This window comes from Taudactylus pleione, unplaced genomic scaffold (assembly GCF_031769625.1).
Source record: "Taudactylus pleione unplaced genomic scaffold, aTauple2 ptg000363l, whole genome shotgun sequence".
Taxonomy (NCBI): domain Eukaryota; kingdom Metazoa; phylum Chordata; class Amphibia; order Anura; family Myobatrachidae; genus Taudactylus; species Taudactylus pleione.
In genome coordinates this window covers 985,432-1,011,042 of record NW_028284764.1, presented here as the reverse complement: position 1 = coordinate 1,011,042, position 25,611 = coordinate 985,432, and positions in this window count along the sequence as shown.

Sequence of the window (25,611 nt, the reverse complement as noted above, 5' to 3'; positions counted from 1 at the left end):
AAGGCGCCACAGGTGGAACAAAGGGCGGCTGAATGCGGAGAACACCCTGCATAAAGGTGCGCACATCCGGGATTGTAGCAATCCTACGGTGAAACCAGACAGATAGGGCCGAAACCTGTACCTTCAAAGAAGCAAGGCGAAGCCCATGATCTAGTCCCGCTCGCAGGAAGGCGAGAATCCGAGACAGACGAAACTCCCGCGGTGCATAACCTCTCGGTCGACACCACTGGAAGAACGTATGCCACACGCGATGGTATATCCTCGCGGAAGACGGTTTCCGAGCTCGTAACATGGTACGCACCACAGAGCTGGAAAACCCCCGGGACCTCAGCATGGCCGTCTCAACAGCCACGCCGTCAAAGACAGCCGAGTCAGGTCCGGGTGAAGGCAAGGACCCTGAGACAGAAGGTCCGGTCGTAGCGGCAACCGCAGAGGACTGTCCACGGACAGACCCTGAAGGTCTGAGAACCAGTGCCGTCTGGGCCACGCGGGAGCTATCAACAGGAACGTCCCTCCTTCCTGTTTGAATTTCCGGATTACCCGTGGAAGAAGGGAGACCGGAGGGAACAGGTATGCGAACCGGAACGTCCACCGGACAGAGCATCCACCAGAGACGCCCCTTCGTCTCTTGTGCGAGACCCGTACACCGGCAACTTGTTGTTGTGCCGGGACGCCATGAGGTAGATTTCTGGAAGACCCCACCTGTCCACCAGTAGTTGAAAAACGTCCGGGTGCAGGGACCATTCCCCCGGATGAACGTCCTGGCGACTTAGAAAGTCCGCCTCCCAATTTAGCACTCCCGGGATGAAGACCGCTGATATGGCCGGAAGATTGCGCTCCGCCCAAACCAGGATCCGAGAGACCTCTACGAGAGCCGCCCGACTGCGAGTTCCTCCTTGCCTGTTTATGTAGGCCACGGTGGTAGCGTTGTCCAACTGGACCTGCACCGGGCGACCCTGGAGAAACCGCTGTGCCTGCTGGAGAGCATTGAAGACCGCACGGAGTTCCAAGATATTTATTGGAAGCTCCGCTTCTGTCGGCGTCCACCTGCCCTGGAACAAGTGTGGACCCGAAACTGCTCCCCAGCCCCGAAGACTGGCGTCCGTTGTCAACAGGACCCAATTTGGAACCCAGAACGGACGTCCCTTGTTGAGGTGGGTCGTCTGTAACCACCACGCAAGGGACAGGCGAACCTCCTGGGTGAGCACAATCGTCTGGGACTTCAGAGACTGAGGCAGCCCGTTCCACTTGGACAGGATCAGGTGCTGCAGAGGTCTGGAGTGAAACTGGGCGTATTCCACCATGTCGAACACCGACACCATGGAGCCCAGTAACCTCATCGCCGAGTGTAAGGACACCCGGCGGCTGTGCAGGCAACTGCGCACCCTTGACTGTAAAGCAGAGATCTTGTCCTCCGTCACGAAGATCCTTTGCTGTCCCGAGTCCAATAAGGCTCCAAGATGCAGAATCCTCCGAGACGGGATTAGAGTGGACTTCTGCCAGTTGATTAGCCAGCCGTGCCGTTGCAGCAGTGCAATGGTCAGGTCCAAGTGGCGTAACAGGAGCTCTGGAGATCCTGCCACCAATAACAGGTCGTCCAAATACGGCAACATGCGGACTCCCTGCAGCCGCAGAGAAGCCGCCATGACCGCCATCACCTTGGTGAAAACACGTGGTGCTGTTGCCAGGCCAAAAGGTAACGCCCGAAACTGGAAGTGGTCGCTGCGGATTGCAAACCTGAGGAACTGTTGATGGCGCAAAAGAATAGGGACATGCAGGTAAGCGTCCTGTATGTCCAATGACACCAAGTAGTCCCCAGGTTCCAGCGCCAGAATGATGGACCGTAGGGTCTCCATCCGAAACTTCGGGACCCGCAAAGACTTGTTGAGTGCTTTGAGGTTGAGAATCGGACGATATGACCCATTGGGTTTCTGTACCAAAAATAGATTTGAATAGAAACCCTGGCCCCTCTGGGAGAATGGAACAGGCACTATAACTCCAGCCTGGAGCATAGTGTGCAATACTTTCCGCAGCTCCGTAGCCTTGTTCCGGTCTGATGGGAGACCCGTGGTGAAGAAGCGAGCCGGGGGTCTGTGCCGGAAGGAGAGGGCGTATCCGTGGGAAACCACCTCCAGAACCCAAGTGTCTGTCGTAGTGGTCGACCAACACTGGGCGAACTGTAGCAGGCGGCCTCCCACCCTGGGATCCCCCAAAGGGAGGCCCGGACTGTCAGGCCGCAGGCTTGTCATCTGGCTTGGGGGCCGGACGTCTGGTACTCCATGCCTGCTTCCGGGGCTTGACCGATTTCTTAGGGCCAGCCTGTCGAGGAAACGACTGTGGTTTGGGCCTGCCCTGGGCCCTAGATGACCGAAAGGACGATGGTCCCGAACCAGAAGGAGCAGCGGCCGACGGGAGACAAGCAGATTTGGCTGCCGCCAGCGTGGCCACAATCTTATCCAGATCCGGACCGAAGAGAACTTCTCCGGTAAACGGCAACGCTTCCAGACCTTTCTTGGAATCTGCGTCCGCCTTCCAGGATCGCAGCCACAAGGTGCGACGAGCAGCTACCGCTGCTGAAGAAATTCTAGACACCAGAGTACTAATGTCTAGAGCCGCCTCGTTGATGTAGGTGGCCGAATCACGGAGATTGCCAATCAACTCTGCCTGTTCGGCCGGACAGTCGGATTCAAAAGAAGCCTCTAATGAATCCGCCCAGCGCTCCATCGCTCTGGCAACCCAGCAAATGGCCATAGCCGGCCATGCTGCCCCCCCTGCAAGGGAATAAGCGGACTTCAGGCAGATTTCTACCTTGCGGTCCGTAGCATCCTTAAGGGAGGACATGGATGGCATCGGCAATGTGGCACTACGGACAAGACGGGTCACGTGAGAATCCACCTGTGGAGGGGATTCCCACTTAGCAAAATAATTATCCGCGAACGGATAAGCCACCGCCAGGCGTCTCTGCGGCTGGTATCTTTTGCCAGGTTGTTTCCACGCCTCCTCTAAATGGTCCACCAACTGACCCGAAAGAGGAAAGACTGTGGCATCGCCCTTCACATCTTTGAAAAAGGCATACTTAGATTTAGCCACTGGGGGAACTTCGTCCTCAATCACCAAGGCTGTGCGGACCGCCCGAATAAGTCCAGGAATATATACTTTGGACTTAGCATCAGCGTCCTTAGTATGGAGAGGTTCCTGATCGTAAGGATCCAGAATCTCCCCATCATCAGACGTCCCTTCGTCATCCTCATAAGGAGCGGACAGAGACGCCACCGGCCTTTTATGAGGCCGCATCACAGACTCCCCTTGCAACACATCCGACAAGTGCTGTACAGAACTCGTCAGGGAGTTAACCCACGCTGGCTCCTGAGAACCCGGGAGCGGGGAAATAGGGAGACTGTGGGGTACCACCAATTGTCGTGGGAACCCCTGCATGGGTGACGACACCACAGACTGCTGGGACAAACCCATCGGAGTAAACGCGGGCTGCGGAGCTAACTGGCCCACTAAAGCTGTTAACGCCTGAGCGAAACAAGCCCAGGGCGGCTCCTGTACCGGTGCTGTAACCGTAATAGGCCGCGCCATGGACAAACACTGCCGGCAAAGGCCCTCCGCGCTACCCTCCCCCTCCGCTAACGGTACTTTGCACGTGGTACACTGTAGCCGGAGGGGAAAATCACTTTCAGACATGATGGCACCACGTATGTGACCTCTCTCACCAATTAAGTATTAAATAGGCGAGAGACCACCCTGCAGCACCGCACCGCAAGGGCTTTAGCAGAAGAACAGGGACAGTAATAAAGCTGACAGTTTAGAGAAGAAAAGTTACAGGCAGCGCTAGCACAGTCACATACAATGCAGAGAAATAACAATTCCTGCACTAACAGCGCTGATCACTCAACTACACAGACACAGGGCCTGGTAGGACACAGCGCTGCATACACAGACCTGAGCCACAGCGGAGAAGAGGTATGCGGGGAGACCCAGACCACGATGCTTCTGTCCAGCGCTTCCAGCAGCGTTCACCATGCGTTCTGGAGAAGATGGCCGCCGAGGAGCAGAGAGGAGGTTGGCCTGGGGGAGGAGCGCTGCCACAGGACCAGTCGGCAGCATGCAGAGAGGGCTGTGTGCAGCGGGGGAGGCGCCGGCTGTGAGACAGGGAAGGCGCGCTCCCCTGGCATGCATTTAACCCCTGGGACGCCGCAGCGCTACCGCTCTGCTGCGGTCCGCTGTCCCAGGGGGTAGTGGAAAGCGCAGGTTGGTTGTCTGGCTCCACGCTGCAGCCAGTCCCCAGGGAGCCCCCTGCCTGGGGACTTAGGACCATGTGACCAGCGGGGACCCACCGCGGGACCCCGCTGCTTACCTTTGTCCCCCTTGGATCCGGCCATGGTCCGGAACATCTGGGGTCACCGCTAGCTGTGACCCCAGATGCTCACCAGCATCCCCGGATCGGTACCGGCATTCTGGTACCGGCGGGGGTGTAGGGAAGACAGCATGGACGTCAGGACTGACTGTCCATGCTGTACATCCAGATGTGCAGCCACAGCTGCACTGAAGAAAGCTTCAGGGGTTCTTCTAGCCCCCCACTCCGACAGGTGCACCCGACGCCGGCCGGGCACCAAACTAAACTGAGGTGCCTTGGCTCGGGGGCGGGGTATAGGAGGGGGACCCTAGTGCATCCTGGGAGACTGAAAAGCTTAACTCTATGGTGCCCAGCGACTGACGTCACACCTATACCCCAAGGTATCCTGTGGATACCCTATGGACCCTGAAGTAGAAACTTACTTTTTAAATACATGCATATACAAAGTCATTTTCACTCAGGGCCTGATCCAGAGGTGGACGCTATTGCAATTCGCACGCAGACTGAGCGATTGTTTGCCATTGCGCATGCATCGCAGTGCGCGAAGGCAGCTGTGCGATCCTGCAGCGATCGCCGTGTGAGGCTGCACACCACGGAGGCCCATTGCAGATTGATTGACAGGGAGTGACCATTTGGGGGTGTTGACAGTGGGTAGTTAAGGAAATGCAGGCGTGTCTGGGCGTTTGAATGCCGTAATGTGGGCGTGCATAAATTAGCCACTGCAAGTGCATACGCAGCCCCGCGTAGCAGAAGAATTCCCTAGGCTGACCTGCCACAAGGGTAAAATGGCCGTCGATGTCCTTCGATGTTACCTATATTTATGCATGCATGCGATTGCGCATGCAAGTACGAAGGCAGCAGTGGGCGTCTGTATGCTTGGGTGATCTTTGCTAACATTAGCATATGTTCATAGCTGCGAGCGTGGGAATGTGCGGCTGCGTACGCATTAGCGTCCACCTCTGACTCAGGGGGTCATTCAGACCCACTCGCAAGCGGCAGTACGCTCGCAAGTGGGTTGATGTTCCCCACTGCGCATGCGCACGACGGAGGGAGCTCCGTCGTGCGCATGCGCGAGATCCGGACTGCGACAGCCAAGCTGTCGCTCCGGGTCTCGCACCAAAGGGGGCGTGCTGTCGATGGTGACTGACAGCACGCCCCTTTTGGTGGGCGTGCCGGGGGCGTGCCTGCCAGACGGAGGCGTTCCCATGGGAACGCCTACTGTCTGAAGCCGGCCCCACTGACATCACTAGTGATGTCAGTGGGAGTGATTTTGGCTCTGATAGAGCCAAAATCACTCCAGGGCTTGTGGCTGGGAAACCCTACCGCAGGGTTTCCGTCGCAAGTACGATGGTCGCGATGGTCAAGACCATCGCGACCATCTTTTTGGACGCTCTTATATGCTGTGGGTGGTCACCCACAGCTATACGAGCGTCCAGGAGGACGCTCCATTTTAATGGAGGAGGGCACTGATTCAGAGCGAGCGCTCTGGTCAGAGCGTCCGGCTCTGAATCAGGCCCTCAGGCCCTTAGGGCTCGATTGAGACCTGATCGCATCATTTGCATACCCGGCCCCTTTTAGCTGCGAGAGAGCGCAGCTTAGCGACCGGGTCAGAATGGGCTCCTCAGTCTCCTAGCTCTATGCAATGTTTCAAATAGCTCCTTGAAATAGGATCCTGCATCTCCTTCCTCTGATGAAGCTGATTCACTTTTCTTCTCTCTTGAAATTATCTTTCATTGTTCGGCAGCTCAGCTCCATCGCGTACACTAGAAATAATACATTGATCATTTGACATTCTGGCCCTCATTCAGAGCCACTCGCTAGCGGCAGTACGCTCGTTCCGAGCGATGTTCGCACATCTGCGCATGCGTACGGTTTTTAGTACGCATGCGCGAACCAGTCAGTGCGGCCGAAAATCGTTGGTACGCAATATAGCGAGGGCCTGCTATTTTGAGTGACAGAATGAGGCATATGTGGGTGGTAACAGGGGAAGGTGCTTGAAAACGGGGAGTGGAGATCCGAACGCAGGCATGCTTAAAGGTCAAAACGGGCATTTTAAGGGAGTGCATAATTAATACAGCAGCGTCATTGACCACGTCACTTGGTTTTTTTTAACTCAGAACTGCTCGCAAAATAGCGGTTGAAAACACCAACCACAGAATAGCGAGCAGTTCATACGCTGTACGATGTACTCGATTAATCTAATAAATAGCGGACATGACGTATGGTGCGTGCGGCCAGGGGGGCGTTTTTATCAAATAAACGAGCGTATGTTTTGCTCGCTTGTTCAGACTTAGAGGTGGGAACAGACTGCAATTTGCGAACGGATCATTTGAATAGCCACACCTTGTTTTTGAACGAACGACCACAAATAGCGAACGGCTCTGAATCAGGCCCTCTGTTCGCAATTTAGAACATTGTTTTACTTTAGAGATGTCAGCAGACGTGTTGGAGAATTTCATGTTCATAAACCTCTAATCCGTGTAAAAGGAAATATATATCCTGCACCATATAGTGCATGGAAGTAATCTGCAGCTAATGGGAAAAATACAAAATAAATCTACAAAATAATAGAACTATGAATAAAATGTCTAAATTCAATAAATGTGTAAAAATAGGCACCATAAGATAAAACAAATAATACTATAGAATAATAATAGAACAAACAAAAAGACATAAGTATAAAAAATGATATGCAACCTTTGCAGCTGTGTGCTCGGACTGATTCAGCAGCGTTCGCTGCAAACGCAATAAGACCATGGGCGCAAAGAGAAATCCATCGCACAGTGAGTGACAAGCTGTGAGCGTTTGGGGATGGTGACTTGGGAGTGGTCGTAGAAATGGGAGTGTCTTTTGCGAACGCCTTTTCATGGGAGCGCATAAATTAGCCACTGTGATTGCATACACTGCTCGAGTACTTACTGCGTGCCTCCCCCCTACTCCAGCCTCCCCTGCACTGTGCCTCTCCCCTACTCCAGCCTTCCCAGCTCTGTGCCTCTCCCCTACTCCAGCCTTCCCACCTCTGTGCCTCTCCCCTACTCCAGCCTTCCCAGCTCTGTGCCTCTCCCCTACTCCAGCCTTCCCTGCTCTGTGCCTCCCCCCTAATCCAGCCTTCCCTGCTCTGTGCCTCCCCTTACTACAGCCTTCCGTGCTCTGTGCCTCCCCCCTACTCCAGCCATCCCTGCCTGTGCCTCCCCCTACTCCTGCTTCCCTGCTCTGTGCCTCTCCCCTACTCCAGCCATCCCTGCCTGTGCCTCTCCCGTACTCCAGCCATCCCTGCCTGTGCCTCACCCCTACTCCAGCCATCCCTGCCTGTGCCTCCCCCCTACTCCTGCTTCCCTGCTCTGTGCCTCCCCCCTACTCCAGCCTTCCCTGCTCTGTGCCTCTACCCTACTCCAGCCATCCCTGCCTGTGCCTCCCCCCTACTCCAGCCTACCCTGCTCTGTGCCTCTACCCTACTCCAACCATCCCTGCCCTGTGACTCTCCCCTACTCCAGACTTCCCTGCCCTGTGCCTCTCCCCTACTCCAACCTTCCCTGCCTGTGTCTCTCCCGTATTCCAGCCTTCCCTGCCGTGTGCCTCTCCCATACTCCAGCCTTCACTGCTCTGTGCCTCCCCCCTACTCCAGCCTTCCCTGCTCTGTGCCTTTCCCCTACTCCAGCCTTCCCTGTTTTGTACCTCTCTCCTGCTCCAGCCATCCATGCCTGTGCCTCCCCCCTACTGCAGCCTTCCCTGCTCTGTGCCTCCCCCTACTCCAGCCATCCCTGCCTATGCCTCTCCCGTTCTCCAGCCATCCCTGCTCTGTGCCTCCCCCTTTCTCCAGCTTTCCCTGCTCTGTGCCTCCCCCCTACTCCAGCCTTCCTTGCTCTGTGCCTTTCCCCTACCCCAGCCTTCCCTGCCTGTGCCTCCCCCTACTCCAGCCATCCCTGCCTATGCCTCTCCCGTACTCCAGCCATCCCTGCCTGTGCCTCCCCCCTTCTCCTTCTTCACTGCTCTGTGCCTCCCCCCTACTCAAGCCTTCCTTGTTCTCTGCCTGGTGAGTACACCCCCCTCCCATGTCTGCCTCTGCTCAGTGCCTCCCCCTACTACAGCCTTCCCTGCTCTGTGCCTCCCCCCATCTCCAGCCTTCCCTGCTCTGTGCCTCTCCCCTACTCCAGCCATCCCTGCCTGTGCTTCCCCCCTTCTCCAGCCTTCCCTTCTCTGTGCCTCCCCCCTACTCCAGCCTTCCCTGCTCTGTGCCTCTCCCCTAATCCAGCATTCCCTGCTCTGTGCCTCCCCCCGACTCCAGCCTTCCCTGCTCTGTGCCTCTCCCCTACTCCAGCCATCCCTGCCTGTGCTTCCCCCCTTCTCCAGCCTCCCCTTCTCTGTGCCTCCCCCTACTCCAGCCTTCCCTGCTCTGTGCCTCTCCCCTACTCCAGCCATCCCTGCCTGTGCTTCCTGCCTTCTCCAGCCTTCTCTTCTCTGTGCCTCTCCCGTACTCCAGCCATCCCTGCCTGTGCCTCACCCCTACTCCAGCCATCCCTGCCTGTGCATCCCCCCTACTCCTGCTTCCCTGCTCTGTGCCTCCCCCCTACTCCAGCCTTCCCTGCTCTGTGCCTCTACCCTACTCCAGCCATCCCTGCCTGTGCCTCCCCCCTACTCCAGCCTACCCTGCTCTGTGCCTCTACCCTACTCCAACCATCCCTGCCCTGTGACTCTCCCCTACTCCAGACTTCCCTGCCCTGTGCCTCTCCCCTACTCCAACCTTCCCTGCCTGTGTCTCTCCCGTATTCCAGCCTTCCCTGCCGTGTGCCTCTCCCATACTCCAGCCTTCACTGCTCTGTGCCTCCCCCCTACTCCAGCCTTCCCTGCTCTGTGCCTTTCCCCTACTCCAGCCTTCCCTGTTTTGTACCTCTCTCCTGCTCCAGCCATCCATGCCTGTGCCTCCCCCCTACTGCAGCCTTCCCTGCTCTGTGCCTCCCCCTACTCCAGCCATCCCTGCCTATGCCTCTCCCGTTCTCCAGCCATCCCTGCTCTGTGCCTCCCCCTTTCTCCAGCTTTCCCTGCTCTGTGCCTCCCCCCTACTCCAGCCTTCCTTGCTCTGTGCCTTTCCCCTACCCCAGCCTTCCCTGCCTGTGCCTCCCCCTACTCCAGCCATCCCTGCCTATGCCTCTCCCGTACTCCAGCCATCCCTGCCTGTGCCTCCCCCCTTCTCCTTCTTCACTGCTCTGTGCCTCCCCCCTACTCCAGCCTTCCTTGTTCTCTGCCTGGTGAGTACACCCCCCTCCCATGTCTGCCTCTGCTCAGTGCCTCCCCCTACTACAGCCTTCCCTGCTCTGTGCCTCCCCCCATCTCCAGCCTTCCCTGCTCTGTGCCTCTCCCCTACTCCAGCCATCCCTGCCTGTGCTTCCCCCCTTCTCCAGCCTTCCCTTCTCTGTGCCTCCCCCCTACTCCAGCCTTCCCTGCTCTGTGCCTCTCCCCTAATCCAGCATTCCCTGCTCTGTGCCTCCCCCCGACTCCAGCCTTCCCTGCTCTGTGCCTCTCCCCTACTCCAGCCATCCCTGCCTGTGCTTCCCCCCTTCTCCAGCCTCCCCTTCTCTGTGCCTCCCCCTACTCCAGCCTTCCCTGCTCTGTGCCTCTCCCCTACTCCAGCCATCCCTGCCTGTGCTTCCTGCCTTCTCCAGCCTTCTCTTCTCTGTGCCTCCCCCTACTCCAGCCTTCCTTGCTCTGTGCCTCTCCCCTACTCCAGCCTTCCCTGCTCTGTGCCTCCCCCCTACTCCAGCCTTCCCTGTCTGTGCCTCTCCCCTACTCCAGCCTTCCCAGCTCTGTGCCTCTCCCCTACTCCAGCCTTCCCTGCTCTGTGCCTCCCCCCCTACTCCAGCCTTCCCTGCTCTGTGCCTCCCCCTACTACAGCCATCCCTGCCTGTGCCTCCCCCCTACTCCTGCTTCCCTGCTCTGTGCCTCCCCCCTACTCCAGCCTTCCTTGTTCTGTGCCTGGTGAGTACACCCCCCCCTCCCATATCTGCCTCTGCTCTGTGCCTCCCCCTACTACAGCCTTCCCTGCTCTGTGCCTCTCCCCTACTCCAGCATTCCCTGCTCTGTGCCTCCCCCTTACTCCAGCCTTCCCTGCTCTGTGCCTCTCCCCTACTCCAGCCATCTCTGCCTGTGCTTCCCCCCTTCTCCAGCCTTCCCTTCTCTGTGCCTCCCCCTACTCCAGCCTTCCGTGCTCTGTGCCGATCCCCTACTCCAGACTTCCCTGCTCTTTGCCTCCCCCCTACTCCAGCCTTCCCTGCACAGTGCCTCTCCCCTACTCCAGCCATCCCTGCCTGTGCCTCCCCCCTACTCCAGCCTTCCCTGCTCTGTGCCTCTCCCCTACTCCATGCATCCCTGCCTGTGCCTCTCCCATACTCGAGCCATCCCTGCCTGTGCCTCCCCCTATGCCTGCTTCCCTGCTCTGTGCCTCCCCCCTACTCCAGCCTTCCCTGCTCTGTGCCTGTCCCCTACTCAAGCCTTCCCTGCTCTGTGCCTCTCCCCTACTCCAGCCATCCCTGTCTGTGCCTCTCCCCTACTCCAGCCTTCCCTGCTCTGTGTCTCACCCCTACTCCAGCCTTCCCTGCTCTGTGCCTCTCCCCTACTCCAGCCATCCCTGTCTGTGCCTCCTCCCTACTCCAGACTTCCCTGCCGTGTGCCTCTCCCCTACTCCAGCCTTCCCTGCTCTGTGCCATTCCCCTTCTCCAGCCTTCCCTGCTCTGTGCCTCCCCCTTACTCCAGCATTCCCTGCTCTGTGCTTCCCCCCTACTCCAGCCTTCCCTGCTCTGTGCCTTTCCCCTACTCCAGCCATCCCTGCCTATGCCTCCCCCGTACTCCAGCCATCCCTGCCTGTGCCTCTCCCGTACTCGAGCCATCCCTGCCTGTGCCTCTCCCGTACTCCAGCCATCCCTGCCTGTGCCTCCCCCCTACTCCTGCTTCCCTGCTCTGTGCCTCCCCCCTACTCCAGCCTTCCCTGCTCTGTGCCTCTCCCCTACTCCAGCCATCCCTGCCTGTGCATCCCCCCTACTCCAGCCTTCCCTGCTCTGTGCCTCTCCCCTACTCCAGCCATCCCTGCCTGTGCCTCTCCCATACTCGAGCCATCCCTGCCTGTGCCTCCCCCTACTCCAGCCTTCCCTGCTCTGTGCCTCTCCCCTACTCCAGCCATCCCTGTCTGTGCCTCTCCCCTACTCCAGCCTTCCCTACCTGTGCCTCTCCCCTATTCCAGCCTTCCCTGCTCTGTGCCTCACCCCTACTCCAGCCTTCCCTGCTCTGTGCCACTCCCTACTACAGCCATCCCTGTCTGTGCCTCCCCCCTACTTCAGCATTCTCTGCTCTGTGCCTCCCCCTACTCCAGCCTTCCCTGCTCTGTGCCTTTCCCCTACTCCAGCCATCCCTGCCTGTGCCTCCCCCTACTCCAGCCTTCCCTGCTCTGTGCCTCTCCCGTACTCCAGCCATCCCTGCCTGTGCCTCCCCCCTACTCCTGCTTCCCTGCTCTGTGCCTCCCCCCTACTCCAGCCTTCCCTGCTCTGTGCCTCTCCCCTACTCCAGCCATCCCTGCCTGTGCCTCCCCCCTACTCCAGCCTTCCCTGCTCTGTGCCTCTCCCCTACTCCAGCCATCCCTGCCTGTGCCTCCCCCCTACTCCAGCCATCCCTTCTCTGTGCCTCCCCCTACTCCAGCCTTCCGTGCTCTGTGCCGATCCCCTACTCCAGCCATCCCTGCCTGTGCCTCCCCCCTACTCCAGCCTTCCCTGCTCTGTGCCTCTCCCCTACTCCATGCATCCCTGCCTGTGCCTCTCCCATACTCGAGCCATCCCTGCCTGTGCCTCCCCCTATGCCTGCTTCCCTGCTCTGTGCCTCCCCCCTACTCCAGCCTTCCCTGCTCTGTGCCTGTCCCCTACTCAAGACTTCCCTGCTCTGTGCCTCTCCCCTACTCCAGCCATCCCTGTCTGTGCCTCTCCCCTACTCCAGCCTTCCCTGCTCTGTGTCTCACCCCTACTCCAGCCTTCCCTGCTCTGTGCCTCTCCCCTACTCCAGCCATCCCTGTCTGTGCCTCCCCCCTACTCCAGACTTCCCTGCCGTGTGCCTATCCCCTACTCCAGCCTTCCCTGCTCTGTGCCATTCCCCTACTCCAGCCTTCCCTGCTCTGTGCCTCCCCCTTACTCCAGCATTCCCTGCTCTGTGCTTCCCCCCTACTCCAGCCTTCACTGCTCTGTGCCTTTCCCCTACTCCAGCCATCCCTGCCTGTGCCTCCCCCCTACTCCAGCCATCCCTGCCTATGCCTCCCCCGTACTCCAGCCATCCCTGCCTGTGCCTCTCCCGTACTCGAGCCATCCCTGCCTGTGCCTCTCCCATACTCCAGCCATCCCTGCCTGTGCCTCCCCCCTACTCCTGCTTCCCTGCTCTGTGCCTCCCCCCTACTCCAGCCTTCCCTGCTCTGTGCCTCTCCCCTACTCCAGCCATCCCTGCCTGTGCATCCCCCCTACTCCAGCCTTCCCTGCTCTGTGCCTCTCCCCTACTCCAGCCATCCCTGCCTGTGCCTCTCCCATACTCGAGCCATCCCTGCCTGTGCCTCCCCCTACTCCAGCCTTCCCTGCTCTGTGCCTCTCCCCTACTCCAGCCATCCCTGTCTGTGCCTCTCCCCTACTCCAGCCTTCCCTACCTGTGCCTCTCCCCTATTCCAGCCTTCCCTGCTCTGTGCCTCACCCCTACTCCAGCCTTCCCTGCTCTGTGCCACTCCCTACTACAGCCATCCCTGTCTGTGCCTCCCCCCTACTTCAGCATTCTCTGCTCTGTGCCTCCCCCTACTCCAGCCTTCCCTGCTCTGTGCCTTTCCCCTACTCCAGCCATCCCTGACTGTGCCTCCCCCTACTCCAGCCTTCCCTGCTCTGTGCCTCTCCCGTACTCCAGCCATCCCTGCCTGTGCCTCCCCCCTACTCCTGCTTCCCTGCTCTGTGCCTCCCCCTACTCCAGCCTTCCCTGCTCTGTGCCTCTCCCCTACTCCAGCCATCCCTGCCTGTGCCTCCCCCCTACTCCAGCCTTCCCTGCTCTGTGCCTCTCCCCTACTCCAGCCATCCCTGCCTGTGCCTCCCCCCTACTCCAGCCATCCCTGCCTATGCCTCCCCCGTACTCCAGCCATCCCTGCCTGTGCCTCTCCCGTACTCGAGCCATCCCTGTCTGTGCCTCTCCCGAACTCCAGCCATCCCTGCCTGTGCCTCCCCCCTACTCCTGCTTCCCTGCTCTGTGCCTCCCCCCTACTCCAGCCTTCCCTGCTCTGTGCCTCTCCCCTACTCCAGCCATCCCTGCCTGTGCGTCCCCCCTACTCCAGCCTTCCCTGCTCTGTGCCTCTCCCCTACTCCAGCCATCCCTGCCTGTGCCTCCCCCCTACTCCAGCCATCCCTGCCTATGCCTCCCCCGTACTCCAGCCATCCCTGCCTGTGCCTCTCCCGTACTCGAGCCATCCCTGCCTGTGCCTCTCCCATACTCGAGCCATCCCTGCCTGTGCCTCCCCCTATGCCTGCTTCCCTGCTCTGTGCCTCCCCCCTACTCCAGCCTTCCCTGCTCTGTGCCTGTCCCCTACTCAAGCCTTCCCTGCTCTGTGCCTCTCCCCTACTCCAGCCATCCCTGTCTGTGCCTCTCCCCTACTCCAGCCTTCCCTGCTCTGTGTCTCACCCCTACTCCAGCCTTCCCTGCTCTGTGCCTCTCCCCTACTCCAGCCATCCCTGTCTGTGCCTCCCCCCTACTCCAGACTTCCCTGCCGTGTGCCTCTCCCCTACTCCAGCCTTCCCTGCTCTGTGCCATTCCCCTACTCCAGCCTTCCCTGCTCTGTGCCTCCCCCTTACTCCAGCATTCCCTGCTCTGTGCTTCCCCCCTACTCCAGCCTTCCCTGCTCTGTGCCTTTCCCCTACTCCAGCCATCCCTGCCTGTGCCTCCCCCCTACTCCAGCCATCCCTGCCTATGCCTCCCCCGTACTCCAGCCATCCCTGCCTGTGCCTCTCCCGTACTCGAGCCATCCCTGCCTGTGCCTCTCCCGTACTCCAGCCATCCCTGCCTGTGCCTCCCCCTACTCCTGCTTCCCTGCTCTGTGCCTCCCCCCTACTCCAGCCTTCCCTGCTCTGTGCCTCTCCCCTACTCCAGCCATCCCTGCCTGTGCATCCCCCCTACTCCAGCCTTCCCTGCTCTGTGCCTCTCCCCTACTCCAGCCATCCCTGCCTGTGCCTCTCCCATACTCGAGCCATCCCTGCCTGTGCCTCCCCCTACTCCAGCCTTCCCGGCTCTGTGCCTCTCCCCTACTCCAGCCATCCCTGTCTGTGCCTCTCCCCTACTCCAGCCTTCCCTACCTGTGCCTCTCCCCTATTCCAGCCTTCCCTGCTCTGTGCCTCACCCCTACTCCAGCCTTCCCTGCTCTGTGCCACTCCCTACTACAGCCATCCCTGTCTGTGCCTCCCCCCTACTTCAGCATTCTCTGCTCTGTGCCTCCCCCTACTCCAGCCTTCCCTGCTCTGTGCCTTTCCCCTACTCCAGCCATCCCTGCCTGTGCCTCCCCCTACTCCAGCCTTCCCTGCTCTGTGCCTCTCCCGTACTCCAGCCATCCCTGCCTGTGCCTCCCCCCTACTCCTGCTTCCCTGCTCTGTGCCTCCCCCCTACTCCAGCCTTCCCTGCTCTGTGCCTCTCCCCTACTCCAGCCATCCCTGCCTGTGCCTCCCCCCTACTCCAGCCTTCCCTGCTCTGTGCCTCTCCCCCTACTCCAGAAATCCCTGCCTGTGCCTCCCCCCTACTCCAGCCATCCCTGCCTATGCCTCCCCCGTACTCCAGCCATCCCTGCCTGTGCCTCTCCCGTACTCGAGCCATCCCTGCCTGTGCCTCTCCCGAACTCCAGCCATCCCTGCCTGTGCCTCCCCCCTACTCCTGCTTCCCTGCTCTGTGCCTCCCCCCTACTCCAGCCTTCCCTGCTCTGTGCCTCTCCCCTACTCCAGCCATCCCTGCCTGTGCATCCCCCCTACTCCAGCCTTCCCTGCTCTGTGCCTCTCCCCTACTCCAGCCATCCCTGCCTGTGCCTCTCCTATACTCGAGCCATCCCTGCCTGTGCCTCCCCCTACTCCAGCCTTCCCTGCTCTGTGCCTCTACCCTACTCCAGCCATCCCTGTCTGTGCCTCTCCCCTACTCCAGCCTTCCCTACCTGTGCCTCTCCCCTATTCCAGCCTTCACTGCTCTGTGCCTCACCCCTACTCCAGCCTTCCCTGCTCTGTGCCACTCCCCTTCTCCAGCCATCCCTGTCTGTGCCTCCCCCCTACTTCAGCATTCCCTGCTCTGTGCCTCCCCCTACTCCAGCCTTCCCTGCCTGTGCCTCCCCCCTACTCCAGCCTTCCCTGCTCTGTGCCTCTCCCCTACTCCAGCCATCCCTGCCTGTGCCTCTCCCATACTCGAGCCATCCCTGCCTGTGCCTCCCCCTACTCCAGCCTTCCCTGTCTGTGCCTCTCCCCTACTCCAGCCTTCCCTACCTGTGCCTCTCCCCTATTCCAGCCTTCCCTGCTCTGTGCCTCTCCCCTACTCCAGCCATCCCTGTCTGTGCCTCTCCCCTACTCCAGCCTTCCCTACCTGTGCCTCTCCCCTATTCCAGCCTTCCCTGCTCTGTGCCTCACCCCTACTCCAGCCTTCCCTGCTCTGTGCCACTCCCCTTCTCCAGCCATCCCTGTCTGTGCCTCCCCCCTACTTCAGCATTCCCTGCTCTGTGCCTCCCCCTACTCCAGCCTTCCCTGCTCTGTGCCTTTCCCCTACTCCAGCCATCCCTGCCTGTGCCTCCCCCTACTCCAGCCTTCCCTGCTCTGTGCCTCTCCCATACTCCAGCCATCCCTGCCTGTGCCTCCCCCCTACTCCTGCTTCCCTGTTCTGTGCCTCCCCCCTACTCCAGCCTTCCCTGCTCTGTGCCTCTCCCCTACTCCAGCCATCCCTGCCTGTGCCTCCCCCCTACTCCAGCCTTCCCTGCTCTGTGCCTCTCCCCTACTCCAGCCATCCCTGCCTGTGCCTCTCCCGTACTCGAGCCATCCCTGCCTGTGCCTCCCCCTACTCCAGCCTTCCCTGCTCTGTGCCTCTCCCCTACTCCAGCCATCCCTGTCTGTGCCTCTCCCTTACTCCAGCCTTCCCTACCTGTGCCTCTCCCCTATTCCAGCCTTCCCTGCTCTGTGCCTCACCCCTACTCCAGCCTTCCCTGCTCTGTGCCTCTCCCCTTCTCCAGCCATCCCTGTCTGTGCCTCCCCCCTACTCCAGACTTCCCTGCTGTGTGCCTCTCCCCTACTCCAGCTTTCACTGCTCTGTGCCTCCCCCTACTCCAGCCTTCCCTGCTCTGTGCCTCCCCCTTACTCCAGCATTCCCTGCTCTGTGCCTCCCCCTACCCCAGCCTTCCCTGCTCTGTGCCTTTCCCCTACTCCAGCCATCCCTGCCTGTGCCTCCCCCCTACTCCAGCCTTCCCTGCTCTGTGCCTCTCCCGTACTCCAGCCATCCCTGCCTGTGCCTCCCCCCTACTCCTGCTTCCCTACTCTGTGCCTCCCCCCTACTCCAGCCTTCCTTGTTCTGTGCCTCTCCCGTATTCCAGCCTTCCCTGCCATGTGCTGCCTCCCTACTCCAGCATTCCCTGCCTGTGCCTCCCCCTACTCCAGCCAGCCATCCCTCCCCTGTGCCTCTCCCCTACTCTAGCCAGACTTCCCTCCCCTGCACCGCCCCCCTACTCCAGCCTTCCCTCCTCTGTGCCGCCCCCCTACTCCAGCACTACTTGCCGGTGCCTCCCCCCTTCTCCAGCCAGCCTTCCCTCCCCTGTGCCTCAGGGGAGTTTCCTAAGGGAAACTGCAAAGTGCATAAACAGAGGATAGATGAGACTGAGCCCTAAAACCTACTTTGCACAACTTGGAAATGGGATCTTTCTCAGGGGTGGTTTAAGAGAGGAGAGTGCGGCTTGTGCCATCTCTGGGCTTGATTCATTCCCACTCGCTACTACATGCGTTTGCATATACCCAGCGTATGCAAATCCAGCCAACCCACAACAAGGCAGGTGAACGCACAGCAAGGCATTAGCACGCCCACTGTGTCTTGGCGTGCGATCGCTTTGTGTATGCTGATGCCGACTAGCCTGTCTTAAGATGCCCACTTGCGCACATCTTCTCCAGGAAGTGTATGCAACCATCTGTAACATCGGGTACCATCGGATGCGATTGCAGCGCTTGTGGATGACCATACCCTACCGCAAGCACTTCAGTGTAAAAACCAGCCAGGTGACGTGTACTATGACGCTGTCTATAAATTATGCACGCCTCTGAGACGCTCAGGCACGCCTGCGTTCGCATCTCCACTCCCCCCGTTATTAATGTCCAGCAATTGTCACCACCCACAAACGGCCTCTCCTGTCACTCACTCTGCTGGGCTGTTTATGCGCAACGCTTCCGGATCTCTCTCATTGGTTCACGCACGTGCACTGCAATGCGTATGCATGCGCACAATGCGAATTTTGGCCAGCTACGAGCGACCGCATCCTAGCGAGCGGGTCTGAATCAGGTCCTCTGTGTGGGCACGCGCTCTCTCATCGGCACATGCACAAAATAGACTCAGACCATGACAGAGTCTACTCTGCATGCACAAATTGCGTGGCTGTCATTTTACCAGTGATTTCTCTGCTGCATTTGCGCAGGTCTGTGGAAAAATGGCTCAATTTTCCTGGCGATTACACCAGGTTACAGAGGCCTGGCAGAGAGGTCAGTATTTGTTATGAGCGCAGGATGTGTGTTTTGGGCCCTTGTACACTGCACGCCCTGCGCCCATTATAGATATGCCTATGATCTTTTTCTCATCCTGTATTTCAACAACATAAAACCTTTACATCCCTTGTTTGTGCACACATTTTATAATCATACGGCCGCTTTGCCGGTGCAGAGAACTAATGCATATTCATGTGATTGCATAATTATAATGTGTAAAACCTGGAATATATTTTTTTCCTCCCCAGCTCTGCTGTAATTAACAGGCAGAATGTCCTTCCTTAGGGTGTAAAAGTGTCATATCTGTTCTGACAGGAGCTAACGACTGAACAGTTCTCAAGTAAATATCTCTACCTGATGCCAAGTATTCTGCCAGCTCATCCTTTGCCATTGTGTCTACAGCGGGATTCTGTCTGTATGTGTAAGGCTCATCCAGCATTTGACTCACACAGGCAACGTCTCACTGATAATAAAAGTGTCTAGATATCATCTTCCCCACTGATTTACAAGTAACTTTGTAAGGAGCGAAGGAACGCATAAGCAAAGAGAAGGGTTCTGTAAATATATACTGTAAATCGGATGTAATTATTGAGTATTATCATCGTCGGGGCACAGTGAAAGAACACTCTTTGAATATGAATTGCACATTAGCGGTTGATCTTTTTTTTGGCAAACAAATTAGTATTAAAATTTGAGCAAATGTTATTGTAGTGAGGTAACAAATTGTTATGAATGCTTTTCATATTGTTTAAATGTGTCTAAAGTTCAATATGTCTACTCATTGCCATCAGCTGACTTTATAAATGTAGCTTTACATTAGGGGAGAGCGGGTTCGGATTTCTGAAATCCGAACCCCCCCGAGCCCCCCCGATCCGAGTCCGATCCGAGTCAGGCTCGACTTTTCCCGCCTGACTCGGATCTGAAATCGAGGCAAAACGTCATCATCCCGCCTTCCGAGTCTCGCGGGTTTTGGATCCTATATAAGGTACGCGCGTCGGCGCCATTTTCTCACTCGGCTGTGGACAGTGAAGAGGGAGGGTGGGAGTTAGGGCTGTGTAGTGTAGTGTAGTGTAGTGCTGCTGTTGTCCACTACTTCAAAGTCCATAGGGGCTGGCTGTGTTGTGCTGTGCTGCTGTTGTTAATAGGGGCTGTGTCCACTACTTCAAGGTCCATAGGGGCTGGCTGGACTGTGTTGTGCAGTCAGTTCTCCATAGGGGCTGTGTCCACTCCAAAGTCCTGTGCAGTGTCCCAGTCCTAAAGGGGTGCTGTAGTGTTATCCAGGGGGTGCTCTGTCCATCAGGGGTGCTCCCCCCAAGTGCTAAAAAAATAATATATTTTCTGTGTTTGTGAATTGTGTGCGCAGTAGCCGCACGTGCATCAACAAAGTAGTGCCAAGCGTGCGCCTGTGTCATAAGTAAAGGGCCGGCTGGCTTGACCGTTAAAGGGTGCTGTAACCCCCAAAGTACACTCCAGTCCAAACCAAAAAAAAAAATATTTTCTGTGTTTGTGAATTGTGTGCGCAGTAGCCGCATGTGCATCAACAAAGTAGTGCCAAGCGTGCGCCTGTGTCATAAGTAAAGGGCCGGCTGGCTTGACCGTTAAAGGGTGCTGTAACCCCCAAAGTACACTCCAGTCCAAACCAAAAAAAAAATTATTTTCTGTGTTTAGCCGCACGTATATATCAAATCGATATAACATAAATGGAGGACCAAACTTTCTCCGATAAAAATAAAATAGAGAAAGATCAAGAACCACTTCCTCCTAGTGCTGAAGCTGCTGCCACTAGTCATGACATAGACGATAACATGCCATCAACGTCGTCTGCCAAGGCCGATGCCCAATGTCATAGTAGAGGGCACATACAATCCCAAATGGCAAAGTTCAGGAAAATGACCTTGAAAAAGACATTTAAATCAGCTGAAGAGAAACGTAAACTTGCCAATATGCCATTTACGACACGGAGTGGCAAGGAACGGCTAAGGTCGATCCCTAGTATGTTCATGACTAGTGGTTCAGCTTCACATGACGATGGAAGCCCTCCTCCCACTAAAAAAATCAAAAGAGTTAAGCTGGCAAAAGCACAGCGAAGAACTGTGCTTTCTAAGAAAATATCACAAATCCCCAAGGAGAGTCCAAGTGTGGTGGTGGTTGCGATGCCTGACCTTCCCAGCACTGGACGGGAAGAGGTGGCTCTTTCCACCATTTGCACGCCCCCTGCAAGTGCTGAAAGGAGCACCCACAGTCCACTTGCTGATATGCAAATTGAAGATGTCACTGTTGAAGTACAACAGGATGAGGATACTGGTGTAGCTGGCGCTGAGGAGGAAGTTGGCGAGGAGGATTCTGATGGTGATGTGGTTTGTTTAAATCAGGCTCCGGGGGAGACAGTTGTTGTCCGTGGGATGAAAAAGCCCATCACGGTCATGCCTGGGCAGAAGACCAAACATTCCACCTCTTTGGTCTGGCAATATTTCTATCCAAATCCGGACAACAACTGTCTTGCCATATGTACCATATGTAAAGGTGAAATAAGTAGGGGTAGGGACGTCAACCACCTAGGAACATCCTCCCTTATACGGCACCTGCAGCGCGTTCATAAAAAGTTACTGTCAAGTTCAGAAACTTTGGCTAAGACCGTAAGCAGTCCAGGGACACCTAAATCCCGTTGTCCTGTTGTATCCAAGCGCCTGCAAACCACACCGTCAACTCCCTCCTCATCAATTTCCTCCTTAGTCAGGATCGGAAGTAGTCCTGCAGGCCATGTCACTGGCATGACTGACTCTCCTATCCGGGATTCCTCCGGAGGATCCTGCATTGCTACGCCTACTGCTGCCGCTGCTGCTGTTGCTGCTGCTGGGAGTCGTTCATCATCCCAGAGAGGAAGTAGGAACACCACTACTTTTACTAAACAATTGACCCTCCAACAGTCCTTAGCGAGGAGGATGAAGTACGACAGCAGTCATCCTGAAGCAAAACGTATAACTGAGGCCTTGACTGCTATGTTGGTGTTAGACGTGCGTCCGGTATCCGCCATTAGTGCAGTGGGATTTAGACAATTGATGGAGGTAGTGTGTCCCCGGTTCCAAATCCCGTCTAGATTCCACTTCACTAGGCAGGCGATACCGAGACTGTGCAGAAACGTCAGAAAAAGTGTCCTCAGTGTCCTGAAAAATGCCGTTGTACACAATGTCCACTTAACCACGGACATGTGGACAAGTGGAACAGGGCAGACTAAGGACTATATGACTGTGACAGCCCACTGGGTAGATGTATCACCTTACGCAGCAACAGCAGCAGCGTCACCAGTAGCAGCATCTCAGAAACGCCAGCTTGTTACAAGGCAGGCTACGCTGTGTATCACCGGTTTCAGTAAGAGGCACACCGCCAACAACCTCTTAGAGAAACTGAGGGAAATTATCGCCCAGTGGCTTACCCCACTTAGACTCTCCTGGGGATTTGTGATATCTGACAACGCCACCAATATTGTGCGGGCATTACATCTGGGCAAATTCCAGCACGTCCCATGTTTTGCTCACACAATAAACTTGGTGGTGCAGAATTTTCTGAAAAGCGACAGGGGTGTGCAGGAGACGCTTTGGGTGGCCCGAAAAATTTCTGCCCACTTTCGCCATTCAGCAACTGCGTGCCGAAGACTGGAGCACCAGCAAACACTCTTGAACCTGCCCCGCCATCACCTGAAGCAAGAGGTTGTGACGCGGTGGAACTCAACCCTCTATATGCTTCAGAGGATGGAGGAGCAGCAAAAGGCCATACAAGCCTATACATCCACCTATGACATAGGCAAAGGAGGGGGTATGCACCTGACTCAAGCGCAGTGGAGAATGATTTCCGTGTTGTGCAAGGTTCTCCAGCCCTTCGAACTTGCCACACGTGAAGTCAGTTCAGACACTGCCAGCTTGAGTCAGGTCATTCCCCTCATCAGGCTTTTGCAGAAGCAGCTGGAGAAAGTGAAGGAGGAGCTAAGACGGAGCGATTCCGCTCGGCATGTGGGACTTGTGGATGAAGCCCTTCATTCACTTTGCAAGGATTCCAGGGTGGTCAACCTGTTGAAATCAGACCACTACATTTTGGCCACCGTGCTCGATCCTAGGTTTAAAGCCTATGTGGTGTCTCTCTTTCCGGCCGACACAAGCCTGCAGAGGTGCAAAGACCTGCTGGTGAACACACTGTCAGCTGAAGCGAAACGTGACACGTCAACGGCTCCTTCTTCATTTTCTCCCGCAACTGGGGCTGCCAGGAAAAAACTTAGGTATCCTAAGCAACCCGCTGGCGGTGATGCAGGGCAGGCAGGACCAAGTTTGGACATCTGGTCCGGACTGAAGGACCTGGCAACAATTTCTGACATGTCTACTGTCACTGCATATGATACTGTCACCATTGACAGAATGGTGGAGGATTACATCGGTGACAGCATCCAAGTAGGCATGTCAGACAGTCCATACCTGTACTGGCAGGGAAAAGAGGCAATTTGGAGGCCCCTGTACAAACTGGCTCTATTTTACCTGAGTTGCCCCCCCTCCAGTGTGTACTCCGAAAGAGTGTTTAGTGCAGCCGGGAACCTTGTCAGCGAAAGGCGTAGGAGGTTGCTTCCACAGAATGTGGAGAAGATGATGTTCATCAAAATGAATTATCAGCTCTTCCAGGGAGACCAGCCTCCAGAAGGTACAGAGGGACCTGTGGTGGTGGATTCAAGTGGGGACGAGTTAATACTTTGTGAGGATGAGGATGTACACACTGAAGAGGGTGAGGATTTGGTGGATGAGGAGGATGAGGATGACATCTTGCCTCCGTAGAGCCAGTTTGTGCAGGGACACATTAATTGCCAGCTTGTTTTGTGGGGGCCCAAACGAACCAATCATTTCAGCCACAGTTGTGTGGCAGACCCTGGCACTGAAATGATTGATTTGTTAAAGTGTGCATGTCCTGTTTATACAACATAAGGGTGGATGGGAGGGCCCAAGGACAATTCCATCTTGCACCTCTTTTTTTTCTTTGCATTATGTACAGTTTGGGGCCTAGTTTTTCTAACTGCCATCCTGTCTGCCACTGCAGTGTCACTCCTAGATGGGTCACGTGTTTGTGCCGCCCACTCGTGTCGCTTAGCATAGTCATCCAGCTACCTCGGTGCAACCTTTTGGACATAAAAACACTATTGTGAGGTGTGAGGTGTTCAGAATAGACTGGAAATGAGTGGAAATTAAGGTTATTGAGGTTAATAATAGCATAGGAGCAGAAAAACCTACAAATTCTGTGATTTTAGCTGTTTTTATGCTTTTTTAAAAAAAAATACAGATCCAAAACACAAAACCCAGAACCCAAAACACGGAAGGGTGGTTTTGGCAAAACCAATCCAGATCCAAAACACGAAGAAAGATCCAGATCCAAAACCAAAACACAAAACACGAAAAGTGGCCGGTGCACACCCCTACTTTACATACATATATATATAAAAATAAAAACAGAAAACTCAGCACTCACCATTGTTAAATCACTCACAATAATACATAAAAAATGGGGTTTTGGTTCATGGATTGATCAATGCATTTAAGCCTGCAGCCCACATCACGGGGAATCGGTATGGAATCCCAGCTGCCGCATGGTCGGCAGCTCGATTCCCGGCAGCGGCAGCCCGACAGGTCAGCAGAGTCCGGCAGCGGAAGCCCGACAGCACTGGAAATCCCGATCGTCCCTAAGGTAAGTATAAACTAGCTTAACCTAGCCCCCTAAGGAGGGTTAGGGTGCCTAACCCTAACCTCCCCCCCAAGTGCCTAACCCTAATCCCCCCTCTAAATGCCTAACCCTAACCCCCCCCTTCCCCGCTGCCTAAACCTTAGTCCCCCGGGGGGGGTGCCTAACCCTAACCTCCCCCGGGGGTGCCTAACCCTAACCCCCCCTTCCCCTAACCCTAAGTCCACCCGGGTGCCCTAAACCTAACCCCCCCGCGGCTGTCTGCTCGCTGCGCCCGGCATCCCTTCGATCGGGATGACGGACGCCGGTCTCCCAGCGTCGGGTAAATGACCGGCATCGAGATATAGATGCCGGTCATTTATCCCATGCCGGGATAAAGCAGCCGGGAAGCCGGCTGTCGGTATTAAGGCAGCCGGTTTCCCGACTGCATACCCGTCACGGGACCCCATTCCTCTGCAGGTCCTGCACTATCTGTCATACTTATTGAAACCTGGCAGCTGCTATCACAGAATTTAAACTGAAAAAAATGTTACCTGGCTTAAAGCTCACCTGCCAACTAACTTATAGCTTTTGAAGGTAAGGCAGTCACCAAACATAGCTTCTATCATACTCCCTCAAAGCTATATTTATATTAAAGTTGTAATGGTTGTGTCTGTACATAGAAAGTTTTTGGGAGAAATGGAATCCTTGGGACTGTGAGGATTCAATTAGGTGAGAGTTTTCAAAACTCTAACACTTCGACTTATAAATCGTTCACTTCGCCTTTGTGCGCACACCCGAGTTATGCGCAATTCAGTGACAGTGTGCGAATTTTGTCCAAAAAGTAAACAGCAAAAATAGTAACAAAAAGTTGTGAGACCATCCTGGATCCCCAAAAAATTAAAACTTTGTTAGCAGAATCATGTAGAAGACTGTTAGTAGCCATAAGGGAAGTACGGTATGCTTTTAAAAGGTGTCAAATGGCTGATTTGTACATTTAACAAAAAAAAAAAAGCTAAATAAATGTAAAAAGCTGTTGAATTTCCTTTACAAAGGACTTAGACGGAAAATGCAAGAAAAGTAGAAACAAAAAATTATGATTTTGGGGTAACTTTATAAAATGTAAAAAAAATATAAAAATCAATTACTTTTCATTGAAATAAATACTTTAATTAAATTTAGGGTGTATTATTTAGCTGAAAAAGCTTATTTTGGGGTAATTTGAAGCCATTTATTTATTTTCTTTACCCCAAAAATTACCGGTACATGTAATTGTTAGCAGAATCATGTAGAAGACTGTTAGTGGCCATAAGGAAAGTACTGTATGCTTTTAAAAGGTGTCAAATGGCTGATTTGTGCATATAAAAAAAAAAAAGCTAAATAAATCTAAAAAGCTGTTGAATTTTGTTTAATTACATGGAAAATGTAGGAAAAAAGATGGTTTTGGGGTAATTTGAGGCAACTTTATAAAATGTAAAAAAATTATAGAAATCTATTATTTTTCCTTGAAATAAATACTTTAATTAAACTTAGGGTGCATTATTAGCTAATAAAAAGCTTATTTTGGGGTAATTTGATGCCATTTATTTATTTACCCAAAAAAGTACTACTACTGGGGGCAGTGCACATAGCGGGGACTACTACTGGGGGCAGTGCACATAGCGGGCACTACTACTGGGGGTACTGCACCTAGAGGGGACTACTACTGGGGGCACTGCACCTAGAGGGCACTACTACTGGAGGCACTGCACATAGGGGGAACTACTACTGGGGGCACTGCACATAGTGGGGACTAGTACTGGGGGCACTGCA